Here is a 14,131-nt window from a genome sequence, read left to right as displayed (position 1 = left end):
TACATCAATGCTGAGTGATGGTTTGTGAAACAACCAAAAGTTCTGATTACACACAGCCCCCATCGAATTGTATATATACAAGGTAAGTATGCTTTCCTACTTATTTTATCTCATAATGTATATGATAAAGGATTGGGAGTGGGTTTTTTCTTTTAATTTTTACTTACATATTTGAGAGGCAAAAAGAGACAGAGAAAGTTTCCATTGGCTAGTTTATTTTTCAAAGGCCCACAATCCAAGCTAAAACAGGAGACCCAATCCCTGTCACCCACATGGGTGGCCACCTGAGTCCATACTGCTGTTCTCAAAGGCACTGCATTAGCCAGAAGCTAGAGTCAGAACTGGAGGCACCTACCGAGCCCAGGCACTCTGATGTGAAAGGCAGGTGTCTTAAACACTAGGCCAGATACCCTCTCCACAGGATTATTTGGCATTTAGCCCAGTGGTCAAGATCCCAGATAAGACACCTATATCCTACAGCCAGGGCCTGATTTCCAGCTCCTGATTCCAGGATCCTGCCAGCACAGATTCTAAGAGGTAGTAAAATAAGCCTCAGGCGGTTAAATCCCTGCCATTCAGATGCAAGACCTGGACTGAGTTCCCAGCTCCTGGCCCTAGCTCTCTGCTATTGACAAATGGGATCTCTCTCTCCCCCTTGTATTCCTCCTTCTGCCTCATTCTTTCTCTTCCCCCTCCCTCTGCTTCTCAAATAATTTTTTTTTAAGTAAAATATACTAGGTGATGCTAATAATGTATGAAAGAACCTTTCCCCTCCCTACTTTATTACCGTAGAATCTTTATGTATTTTTTTAAATTTAGTTTTATTAGAAAGGCAGGTCAGATTTATAGAGAGGAGAGAGACAGAAAGATCTTCCATCCGTTGGTTTACTCCCCCAAAATGCCTCAGTGGTCGGAGCTGAGCTGATCTGAAGCCAGGAGCTTCTTCTGGATCTCTCATGCGGATAGAGTCCCAAGGCTCTGAGCTATCCTCTAGTGCTTTTCCAGGCCACAAGCAGAGAGCTGGATGGGAAGTGGAGCACCTGGGACAGGTACTGGCACCCGTATGGGATCCCTGCACATGCAAGGTGAGGGATTAGCCATTGAGCCATCCTGTGGTGCCCAGGAACAAAGGATCTTATAAGCTTGAAGGGATTATAAAGATTGTTTACCTTGGCTTCTAACACAACTGCATCTTTTGCAAAATTAGCATGTAGTTACAAAAGCTTCTGCTTGAATACTCTCTGTGATGGGAAACTCATTCTGTACAAATCTAAATGGAATTCATCCTTCCTTATATCAAGTCAGTACATACCCCTAGAAATTTTTATGGCAGATATTAACTAAATGTGTTCCTCCACTCAAACTAGCTCCTTCTTTCATGTTTCCAATTCTAATTTATAGAACCAATGATCAGCAAATTAGAAACTGGGCCTTGCAATGTCTTATCTTTCAATGGGTTACCAAGATTAAGTAAGTCTTTCTTGCTTTTTTTTTAACCATTTTAAAATTGTCTTTGTTTTTCATGATATGCTTTCATAGTCACCAAGATTCCCCCCTTCCACCTCTCATTCCTTCTCCCTGCTGTTTTACCCCATTTATTATAAAAGTATAGTCAAAACTCCACCATCCTGTATACACTTAAGTGTATTATGGCGTTATAGGTAGAGGCAGTGGTAGAAAGTCTAGCATCCTATTGTCAAAATACATTTAACAGCTTCCTTGGGAGTCCGCCACTTTACATAAAATGCAGAAATGTTTAATTGTACGTGTTGCTTTCACTGTCTCCTAGCCTAACTGTAGTCGTATGAATAACTGTCATACTATTAAACCTTCATAAGATAAATAGCTCTCAGACAACATGATCATCATCATGCATTTTTCAGAAATTACTGTCTTAAAGTTTCCATGTTTATCCAGATCTTTGCAAGTGCCCTTTATTGTTTCTTAAGAATCACAGTTTCCCCATATTTCTGGAGATTTTATTTTAGCACATTTTATAATACAGGTCTGTTTGTAATTAACTACCTTCACTGTCCTTTATCTTATAATGTCTTTATTTTTCTCCATGTCATGAAGGGCATTGGATATATATATTTTTTGGCAGATATAATTCTGGGCTGGCTGGGTTTTTTTTTTGAGCATCATGTTATATACTTTTCTGATCTCCATTGTTTTTACTGAAAATTAAAAAGATCCTTGTTTTACTATTTGTTGACTCTGATTTTCTTCTGGTTGAGTCCAAATGAAGGACAGAGGTACAATATTTTCTGAATTTGTCCTCTAGGGAAACAATAAGCTTCTTACATCTTAAAACTTTGACCAAATACATGAGCTTTGTGCTATTAATTCTTCAAAAGTGTTTACTGCTCCATTATCTATGCCCTTCTCTTCTGGAATTCTAACGACACAAATATTTTCAGGGACAACTGTTTCACTTGTAGCTAAGACTTTTTTCTCTGAAGATCCTCTATTTGAATATCTAACCTTCATTTGGATTAAACTTTATTACGACATTCTTCTATTATTTCTATTCTTTTGTAGCTCATTCACTACATTTCAATTTCAGATTTGACATTTTTACTTCCACAATTTACATATGAAGCATTGGTACAGTTTCTGATTCTTTGCTAAATTTTCTATTTTTTATTTCTTGTGAGCCTGTTTTCCTTTATTTTATTGCAGCTACCAACTACTCTAAACTGCTTAATCCTTTAATACCAACATTGGTTATTCTTGATGTTGATCTTGGTTGGTAATCTTCTCCTTTGAAATTGAAACATATTTTCTTCAAATCCTTGTAGATCAATTAGTTTTGAATTGGGTCCCAGCCAGAGTTAATGATCAAGAATGAGTTTTATTATCCTAATATTAGCAAGCAATTTCTTCTGTTCGTTTCAAACTATAAATTCTGTGCTTTGAGTGGCAACTGAAATATCAGTTTTTCTTTTTATCTTCGGTTGGAATGCTTTCAATCTTCCCACACGAATGCACTGTACAAAAGTCCATCTGAGCACTGGGTAGACATTATGTAAGAGTTTCTTATGCGTGGCTCTCTTCTTTCTTCAGTCTCCCTTCTTCTCATAAGAGTTGCTTTTCTTATTTCTCCCTTCTGCTTACTCAGGTCAGAAAGACTGGTTTCAACTGAACAGTGGTACAAATGCATGTTAATCTATGTATTCAAAAATAAACTTTCCTGCAAAATTTGTTTTTCTTCACTCTGCAGTGCTACAAGACTTTTTTTTTATTTTTCCCCAAAATATCATTACTATCTGTAATAGTATTGCTCCAGTAGGACATCAATGTTTTTGAAAAAATCAGAGATCAAACTTCAGATTGCTAAATGTAGGCAATGACTCCTTCTGTATTTTCTCTCTCCTCTTTCTTGCTCATTGCTCTGCGTGGCTGTAGAAATAAACTTTAAAAGACATAACCTGTTTGAAAATATTGGGAGTTTTAAAGATTTTTATTTAGTTATTACTTTATTAAGTGGGTAGCTCCTCTGCTTCTCAAACACATGGGACAAATTATTTAAATAACTGAAGTTTCTGATAACAATTCAGGAAAGGGAAATTTTATAACAAAGCAAGATACATAGTCATGAATCCCTTAGTATTCAAGATCCGTCCTGGGACATGCATCATTAGAAGTTGTCACACATACCACACTGGTGGTATGCCATTTTGGGGACATGTTGTAGATATGTGGTCCTCCATTGATCGAGTCATCATTGTGGGAGCACGACTCTGATTCCAAACACACTGACAGACATCAGATTTCAGAGAAGTGATGGTTGTAGGAAAGAGAACCTAGAGAAATTTCTCAAAACTCAAAACAAATTTGGTTTATTCTCAAGTTCATGCTATAGATAAACCATAGTGTACTGAGAATATTAAAAGTTCAGATGAGAAAACACTTTTTGTAATGTAGGAGAAAGTGGAAGCCACTACAAATTTTTTCAATATGATTAACTTAGAAAAATTTGGTCACTTTGAAAAATTGATGCTAATTGTGTAGTCTTATAAAGCCTTTATAAAAAATGTTCTGATTTCTAAAATTGAGCTGGCAGCCTTGTATGTAGAATTTGGCAACTACTATGAATAATGCAGTTAATGAAAAAATAAATTTTTTATACATATGTAATATGACATCTCGGGGATGTCATCTTTATTGCCCCTATTATGGTTAGTTATTATGAAGGACAATAAGATGAAATACTGACCATTGACAAAAGCTTCAGGAAATGTTGAGTCCCAAAGGTAGCTTACAGCAGTGTCTTTAGGAATACCTATTACTTCATCAATAGAAAGTCACTTCCTGATCACCTGTTCACACACAATCCCTGCTGGTGAGTCATTTATACATTAAAGACCACATTGATGTAGATTGACAGAAACAACCTACTGATCAACTTGAACAAGTGCTTGCAATCAATAATAATTTATACTGTGCATGAGGGAAGGTAGGGTCCTCGCTGGGGGATGACAGACAGTCTGGCCGTTTCCTGTTTAGACAGAAAGACCTGACACTGAGGAGCTCATTAGGGTCTCAGGAGATTTAACAGCTGAGGAGGTGTTAGCTCGGACAAAAGACCTTTGAACTTAGTTCTTTTCTATAAATCAGGATTTTCTGAATTACCAACAGGGAATGAAAATCCCATTTCTTGCTTCTTTGCTTGTTTCCTCACCCTTCAGTGCTATCAGAATCTAATGCCTTAACTGCCATTAATTATTTTTTTGCTTGCTATACATTTCCACAACAAAACGCAATCTATTCTCCCTAAAATCCCTTTACTTTTTCATGCTTTTATTACTACTCATTACTATTACGTATTGCATTGGACTATACATGTGTCCATGTGTGTGTCAGAAGGGCATGCCAAAACTGAAAATGGATCCAGTCTAAGTTGCTTAATTTGATGATTTGCCCTAGAAATTGTTCTGCTTAGTCATAGCAGATTCTCATTTTCTATTCTGGAATCAGAATCTAATTCAAGACACACATAGTAGGCTTCACCACCACCACCATTCCCAGACCTTCCCCATTTGTCCCTTTCCTGGCTCCAAATCACTGATCATCTACCTTCTATTTACAGCTTCGTGTTTCCTGATAGCTAATATTTGCCCATAGCAGAGGTAGAAGAGAAGGGAAGAAAAGAGAAAAATACACAGGTTAGACAGTAAAGCAAATGGCAAAGTCATAAAGAAAAAAAACACTCTTCTTCAGAACACATTTGCATAGGAAATTCAAAACAGCCCTTTCAGCAACATGGGAAGATGGTGCATAGAGTTAAGGTTTGGAGGTTAGCAGGGACTGGTGCATGTCAAAACAAGCCAAGGTAGTGGTACTTGCATGAGCGTGCTTCACAAGATTGTCTTTGAGTGTTCATACGTCATACTGGGCTAAAACCCAAGATAGCTGTAGCAGAGAATGCATTTCTTTATGAAAAGTGATGTGGAATGTTGCATGACTGATTTTCAAGCATAAATAAAATTTTTGATAAATTGGGTAGAACACAGATTTGAGTGAAATTATACAAACCCACCTGGCTTGCTATTTTCTCACTTACTACTAGGTCATTTTGTAATGTAGCCATTATTATTATTCCTAATTGCATAGTATTTTACTATCCTGAGCCACAGATAAGAATTTAACAGATAGATTTGTTTTGTTGCTACCTCGATAGGCTGGAGTCTATGGTGACAAAGCCATAGACAAAGCAGTGAATAAATTACTCCCCATGAGAATGGAATTAGCATTTCAAAGTACTTTGGCTTCGTTTTGTAAATTGGGTCTCCATTGTACATGATATGGTATAGGGCCACCAAAGAAAAGTGAAACATAAGAGAAAGGATGACAGAATTACGGGACAATTGGGTCTGGCAAAAAAGATTCAAAGATTCAAAAAGAAGTAGGACTTCTTTCGATGTAGAATTTGCCTAACTGGCATACACAGAATCACAATAGTTCATAGGTTCATGGTATGCAGTATTCCTGGGGCATGCCCTCACTGTATAGTTCCACTCCAAGTTGCTTCTCAAGCATACAGAGCCGTCCTCTGGAGTCATTTCATAAAGAAAGTCTTCAAGGCCACTGCACTCCATTCAGTTTTATTCTGGGTATGTCTCAATTGGACCAGTGCTCCTCCCTAGAGCACCTGCACAAGCCTGAGGGTTTATTTCAGACTGTATTGTCACCAGTATGCTGCCACCTCCTCAGCGTTCTCACAATGACCCACAGAGATTTCACCGGAACCACTGTTACTCTAGAGTCCGTGGTATTTTAAGCTTCTTAAGCTGTATGGTTGCTACAAATACCTATCTATGGAATAGAAGCATCTCTTTTTAAAATAGTTTTTATTTTTTTATTGGAAAGGCAGTTTTAGAAAAAGAAGGAAATACAGAGAGGATGATCTTATATCCACTGGCTCACTTTTCAAGTGGTCACAGTGGCCAGAGATGAGCCAATTTAGTCTCTGAGCCATCGTGCTATGCCCAGAAACCTGGCCCTTATCTCTATTCTTCATGAGATTTTTGAGGCACCCTTGTATGTTTTGTGTGTGTGTGTGTGCATATGTGTGGTGTATGCAGGGAAGGGATAGAGAGAAAGAGAACCGATAAAACAAACTCCGATATCTACCATCCAGCTTAGGAAATAAAAGCTTACACTACTTATTAAAATAAAGTAAGATATTATGAGTTCCCCCGAAAGGTTACTAGGACAGAACTAGAAGGTAAGACTGGAGTGAATGGAAGTGGATTGGGGAGAGTTTCCTGAGCCAGGACTCCATAAAACCTCCATGATTGGGATCGTGTGCCCAGTGTCAGAACAAAAGCAGAGAAACTGGTTAGTGATCCGGTGCTGAACCTGAAAACTTACAGCAGACTGAAATAGTCCCAAATCAGTACCTTTCCTGATTGCTTGTAAAAGCAGAAGAAGATACTGAACCCAACCATCTTGAAGGAAGGCACCTTAGCTTAGCAACATGGACATCATACATATTAAAATCATGCAGCAAATTTTAAAAACCCCAAAACAAGTGCAGTAAAAACAAAAAATACACAAACTGAGAACCAGAGCTTCAACAGTGGCTACAGCCAGCACATGCGCTGCTGGTATCCCATAGGGGCCCAGATGCTCCACCTCTGGTCCAACTCCTGCTAACACACCTCAGAAAAGCAGTGTGTCTGAATGGGCATCAACAGAAATTATAAACCATACTTGTAAATATCACTCTCTTCAAGGACTATAAACACTGGAAACTATTAGGTGTAGAACATAAAATGTATAGAAACCACACTTTTTATCCTATGTTTGAGTATCGATTAGAGTTTCTGAGTATTGATTAGGGTCTCCCTCTCTAAGACCAGAAGTGAGTCTGTGATGAGTGCACCCAGGGCTGAAACAGCTCCCAGTGTGGCTCCTGTTCTGGGGCTTCAGACACCTACAATGCTTAGCAGGAACTTTCTGAAGGTTTCTGAGATTCTAAGCGATGTCTGGGAAGCAACTGGAAATGAATTGAAACTCCTTTATTACATGTTTTACGATCTTTATTACATTTTCCTACATAATTGTTGAGCCACACCACTTCCTTGGGATCACTTTTGTTTCTCTTTGAAGTATAATTATACTAAAATAAACTGATGGGCATCTTCCTCCTCTGTCAGTTGGCTTCTTTTCAGTGAAAGGATTTCTAGATTTCACTTGACAAGAAAGATTACTGAGTATCTACCCCGCTTTTTGAAAAGTTAGGATTTTTCCCAAGGAAAAACTGTGTGGGGATTCTTGAAAGTGACACCTAAGATTGAAAATATACAAGTAATCTCCCTGCAAGCTGCCTGCATATTGACTGACAACCCGTTAACTGGTGGCTATGAACCGAGGCTGGTCGTCAAGGCAGCCACAGGAGATTGTCCTGCCCGAGACTCGTTCCTGGACACTGCTGGAAGTGGGAATCAGGAATCTAAATGTACTTGAAGGCCTTCAGGTGAATGTGGGTAATCAGACATGACCTGAAACCACTGCTCTTGCTCTAAACCTTTAAATCACCCTGTGATCTTGTGTTCATAAGCTCAACCCCACTTTTTTTTTTTTCCTCGTAGTTATTTTTCTCCTCATGGGTTTCAGTTTGAGTACACTTCATGAAGTCATCTGTAAGCTGATCTTCAGAAGGTAGGAATAAAGCTCTTTCTGTGTGACATCATCCCCAAAGCAAGGATCTTTTTCCTTGTGTGTGATGTCTCCACCCATGCTTATTTCAGTATGACTGATCATGGCAAGCTTGTGAAATCAACATGTTGGGCTACATATTTATTTTATAAATGCAGGGCAAGTCAGGCATGCCAAATGGCAGTGTCACAATCCTTCTGTTCTCTGCCAACCTCTCGCCTTATGGACTCAAATATGTTGCTCCCAAAGCAGATGGCTCTCCCCGCTCTTCAGGTTATTACATAAGGAGGTGAGGGACGAGGGATTTAGTACTACGCTTGACTTCCAGTGAGGACTATTAGCATGATGCATGCGACAAAGACCCCAGGCATAGAGAGAAAGCTGAGTGTCAGGGCCAGGTATACCTTAACTTCAGTCTTGGCTCTGTTTCCTTTTTGATAATGAAACCTCAGGAACTCACCTGATTTGGCCTCTATTTCCTCTTTTGAAAAAACAGACAAACAAAACCAGAGATAGTCATATCTCCTTCATATGCTAGCTGAGTAATGTATATATAAAGAAACTGGCAAATAGAAAAAACACTATCAAAATCTGTATTTGAGGAATGTATGTGAAAAACAGGAGTCCTCTTAAGTTTCTCTCTCAATAACATTTGCTCTGAATTTTAGAGGTCACCTAAAATGATTTGATATAGGCACAGGTCAGCAATCTTATTCCAGGAGTCTGAGAGTAGTTATTACAGCACGACGACACACAGCCCAAAGTCCACTGACTTTAAAAAACTAACTTCTTAACTTACTTGGGATGTAGAGTGACAGAAAGTAAGAGAATAGACACGTAGCTTTTCCATCCCTAAATGCTCACAAAGGATAGGTGTGGGCCAGGCAAAATCAGGAACCAGGAACTCATCTGAGACTTATATATTGGTAGCAGGGCCCCACATACCTGAGCCTTCATCTGCCCTCTCCAGGCACCTTGGCAAAAAGCTGTATCAGAAGCAGGGGCAGGACTTTATACCAAGAATTTCAATATGAAATGCATTCATCTCAAGTGGTAGCTTAGCCGGCTATGTTAACAATCCTTGTACCAAAACCTCCATTTTTTAAAAAGGATAATGTTCATCTGATTTTCCATCTAAAGACACCAGAATCTGGCCTAATGATCCATGTATATACATGACAATATCTATACATACATTTTGAGGTTGGGAGGAACCTTAGGACTTTAAAAGAACACAAGTTAATTAGATGAAAATTACTAAACCTAATCATTGGAATATGAACTATATAAGAATATTTAAAGAATTAATTTTAGTATATTTAGGTAAAACCAATAACCAAAATAAATAATGTGGAATTCAGAGTCATTTCCATGTTCACTCCAAAAGAGCAATTAAGAAAATGACAACAATGATTATAATAATAGTCCAATTAACATGTAGCATCATTCATATTCTACCAAGCATCGTGTGTGCCCTCATCCTTGTCTTTTCAGACAGGGCGGCTTTTGTTTTATTTTAACTGGAGCCCTTACATGGTTATTTTCAAACTTGCAGATGTAAGTTTTTCAGTGTTCATATCAGCACTCCTTGAATCCCACTTGATGGTGTTACTCCATCTCTGACATGCTCTCTGTACTGGACTTGTGTAATACATGACATATGATGCCAATGAAAACATGACTGATGCCCATGTATGGACAAGTCAGAAAGACTGGTGTCCTATGGAGCAACTTCTAGTAATCACAGAAGTGCAGTTGGTGGACAGATACAATGCTTTTTCTTCTACCAATAATGCAGAGGCACATTCTATAAGGCATCTTTTTATGAAGTTCATGGCAATGCATAATAGGGCAAAAGCTATACATACATTTAAAAATATTTTTACATCCAGAAAAATCTTACCTTCTAATTTTGACAAAGGAGTTGAAACATCCTCATGTATGGTCCCTCAGAAACCAAGTCCCAACGGACTACAGCTATGACCAGGGAATTAATCAACCCTTACTTTAACAAACTCTCCTTTTCTATTCCTTCACCAGTCTTCCAGTTGTGGCCCCTGAGATTATAACACCGGATCAATTACTTTTACAGAATCTGTGTTTCATACTCTGCTCTCTAACAAGCAGCCAGGCTAAGAGAGTGTCCCTAAGGCCTAACAGTGAACCAAGCAAATGTGCTCAATGTGTGAGCTTATGTCTAACAAGGAAAAATTTGGCTTTACCACAGTAAGTACCATGTCTCTCCTTGTGTTCTGTATTTCCTCCCTATATTTTTTCCCTGCAGTGACAGAAAAACCACTATGTCCCTTGACACAATGGGGACAGTGCTGCCATTCAATTTATGCTCTTATGTTGGGGTCAAGTAAAAAAATTTTTTTTCCTTGGCCCAAAATGTAGAGATCATGACCCTTCCCAGATAATTCTATTCATCTCTCACCTCCACTCTTGCATAATTAGCCATGAAGGCTTCCTAAGGGACTATTTGTCCCACTAAGTCATACTGCTTATGTGGATTTTCCCAAAGCTGAAGCTTCCCAAATCTATTTTCTAAACTTTCCTCTTTCACTACTCAGTAAAACAAGAATGTTTCTTTTCATAATTTTCACTTAGTGTGGCTTTTCCTTTAAGGTAGATAATAGCCAAAAACCACTCATACTTGGAAAATTACAGCACAAAGAGATACATTCGGGGCAAAACTCTTGACCTCTTTGTTTTCCTACTGGAGGACTTCTCAAGACCCATTCTCTTTGATCTGCACTGAGCCAGAGAGAGTGTTGCCTTGGTTGTGTGTGTATGTTTCCATATACCTATAGCTGTGGGACTTTTCCCTTGTATAGCTCTTATGGTTGGTTAAGAAGAGTCTGCCAGTTCAAAGAACGGAGTACTCCCCACCCCGGATTCTACCACATGTTGGGGGCTTCTCTAATAACCTACATTATCATCCAAAACATCTTTCATTCTGCAGTGCAGTTAGCTCTGATCCCTGCTTTTAAATGGCCATATGTTCTGGTCATTTTTTTTTTTTGTCACCATTTCTTCCTCCTTCCAAAAAGGTAGTGAACTTTCTCCTAGACGGTTTTATCTTGTTTCATCTCTCAGTATAACCTCAACACTCCCTTTCTTTAGCATATAAAATCACAGATGTAAACTTTGGAATTGTGCTAGATTCTAATCCCAGTTCTACTACCTGCTGTCAGGGTCACTTTGTGTAGCTGTTTCTACCCTACTGTGATACCCTCTGTAAAATAAAAACATGAACTTCACAGAATCACATAATATTTGCCAAGAAAATGTAATATGCACACTATACACTCCAACAAATGATTCGTCCCTCACTTCTCACAGTTACTCCTTTACTTTCTGGGAAATATGATCTGTTACAACTAACCCTAGCTGCTCATTGTGGCTCAATCTACTTTTTCCAGCCAACTCTTTTTTCTTCTTCTTCTTCTTTTTTTCCCCTGGATATCATTCTCATCCTGTTCCAGCCCACCCTTTGGCCAGTTTCCAGTGAATGTCCCTGGCCTTTCACACAATAGTATGCTATTGTGTGAGTTATCCATTGTGAGCAAACGCTCACTGTGACACGGTTTCTGGGAGTTAGGCAGCCAGGAGCACCTTAGCTTGTTGATTCTGCTCAAGGTTTCTTACAAAGCCAAAGTTAAAAACACTTGGCTGGGGCTTCAGCCTTCTCAAGGCTATATTGGGGAACAAAATGAAAACAGCACCTGCTATAGTTCCTATGTCAGCAACCAAGCAAACTGACCCCAAACTATCGCTAGCACAATGCATACTGGTCTCCCTACTGAGGGTTTATCACCTGGCTGTCCCCACTCAGACGAGTCTTGGATCTAGGATTGGATCGGATCAGTCTACTAACATTGGGACCTAATGGCTACAAGCATGCAAAGACTTTAAATGTTTCATTAAATGTCTTTTGCCCTATTTCCATATGGATGCCACTGCAGTGGAGTCAGGATTTTCCTCCTGCAGCCCATTTGTGAGTATTCCCAGAGGTGATACGCAACTTGTGGGAATGTAATTCTACATAGACTGCAACATGTTTAAAGAAGACTTAAAGTTACAATCCCCATATCGATGTGGGAAGATAGCACTAACTGTGATGCTATTTTCTGTTATATTCCTCCAAATACATTCCTTGGTGTTCTATGCTGTGAAAGGTTTGGCTGCATGGGCTTCATCACCTTCACTTTGGATAGGGTCAAGCTAATTTGAAGCTCTGGAAGGGGATCAGAAGGATAGTAATGAATGGGGTTAGAGTGTTTATCCTCTGGCTCATGCTTAGCCAGCATACAGAATTAACTGTGTCCCCCTACCAAATGCCACAGTATGCGTCAAGAGTCCACTCTGCACAGCTATCCACACCAGTTTCCTGTGGCCACTGCTGCCCTAGCCCATTTAAACCTGGAAGTGGCAACTGCCCTACCACTTTAACTAGCTCCCAGGTGCTTCATTACCACTTTGTCCTTATAAAACACGCTCCCAACTTTGCAAATAACCTTTATTAAACTTCCCTCCATTAAGTAGCTTGAATATGTCACCTATTTCCTGCCAGGACCCTACTGTGAAGAGGCTGGTTGTAAACTGCACAGTCTCCCAAGGATATCTACAGGTATACATTAACTATAAAGTGCACTCACAAGTAATAAAAATAGTTGACTACTGAATTAATCAGTTGTTAGTTGCATGAAATAGAGTGACTGATTAAACTTTTTACTTCCAGGAAATCTATGGAAACATCATTTATTACAAAAGCTACAAGAACTGAGTATAATCCAATTGAAGATAATCAGTAACAAACCTAGAAAAAGTAGTTCATGTTTTATGACATTAATTTGTACTGAATTCTGAGTGACAAGCATAGTCATTCTCTGTGTTATACTATTTATTCCACTTGAAAGATTCAAAATATAAAGTTTTAGGGAGACATACCTCAACCAATACAGAATCCGGAACCTGCATGCCATTCAAGTTGTCTTAGTTGGGGAACAACTAAGAAGTAACAACAATATATATTTTTTTCATTCATATGGAACACATTTGCTAGTTTTTGTTAGTATAGTAGGGTGTTTAGAATCATGAAATATGTCACCAAATGTGAGACTTCTGTTTATTCTAAGCTTAACAGCTAATTTAAAGGGTGTCCTCAAATATAAATGATTATGATCTCACCAAACACACCACACACCACACACACACACACACACCCCACAATTCTAACTCTAGTGTTAACAATTCCTCGATTTCGAAATGGTTCATCTCAGTTCTTACAATGCTTCTTATAGATCAAGGCTGTGTTCTCACAATCTGGAAATACAAGATTTTTCTCTGAATCAGTTGTTGTTTTGGAAGAGTATACACAGCTTGTGTGAAGGAAGAAGACTTATCTAGTGAAGCTCTGAGCATTTAGCCAGCTGCTTCGTTTCACTCCAGAGGTGTTTGCCTTGACAGATGGAGTAATTTCCAAATGGTTTTCAATCAGAATATGCTAGACAAGCGATTGAGAATTATCTCTGAAGGAAAATAAATGGGAAAAATAGTATTTAACCATGCTGTCCTATTAGTTTATTTTTTTCTGCACCTGCTATGAAATAGTTGCTACAAAAAAAAACACTACAAGGATGTGAAATTCTATGAAATAGTTCATATCTAAATTGCTATGAAATAGTTGCTACAAAAAAAACACTACAAGGATGTGAAATTCTATGAAATAGTTCATATCTAAAGCTATTTATTATCATAGAAATTTTTAGTGTTGGATCATTCTTGTTAGTTTTTCTAGTCATTTTTTTTTCTTGAAGAGAAAGCATATTTGCCTACAGCACAGTTTTTGGCCAATTTTAACTGAGGCTTTTTTAGAAGACATCTCATTCTGTTTTTAAGTGCAACAAATAATTCTGGTGTTAACAGGATTTGTAATTTGATGTAGCAGATAAGGCCACTC

At 38.5% G+C, this 14,131-nt stretch overlaps 1 long non-coding RNA gene across 2 annotated transcripts in view; it reads right to left on the bottom strand.

The window, feature by feature from the left end:
* Positions 1-14,131, bottom strand: part of LOC121156914 — a 142,244-nt gene that overhangs the window by 39,493 nt on the left and 88,620 nt on the right. The window contains exon 3 of one of the 2 annotated variants that reach the window (XR_005883941.1): positions 12,835-13,179. The exons of the other annotated variant lie outside the window; for it this stretch is intronic. This is a non-coding gene — a long non-coding RNA (uncharacterized LOC121156914). Of the gene's footprint in view, positions 1-12,834; positions 13,180-14,131 lie in introns of those variants that run through there. 2 annotated transcript variants of the gene reach the window in all.

This window comes from Ochotona curzoniae, unplaced genomic scaffold (genome assembly GCF_017591425.1).
Source record: "Ochotona curzoniae isolate NIBS_2020 unplaced genomic scaffold, NIBS_Ocur_1.0 contig_1014, whole genome shotgun sequence".
In the NCBI taxonomy this organism is placed as follows: Eukaryota; Metazoa; Chordata; class Mammalia; order Lagomorpha; family Ochotonidae; genus Ochotona; species Ochotona curzoniae.
This window is presented reverse-complemented; position numbering and strand designations above follow the sequence as displayed.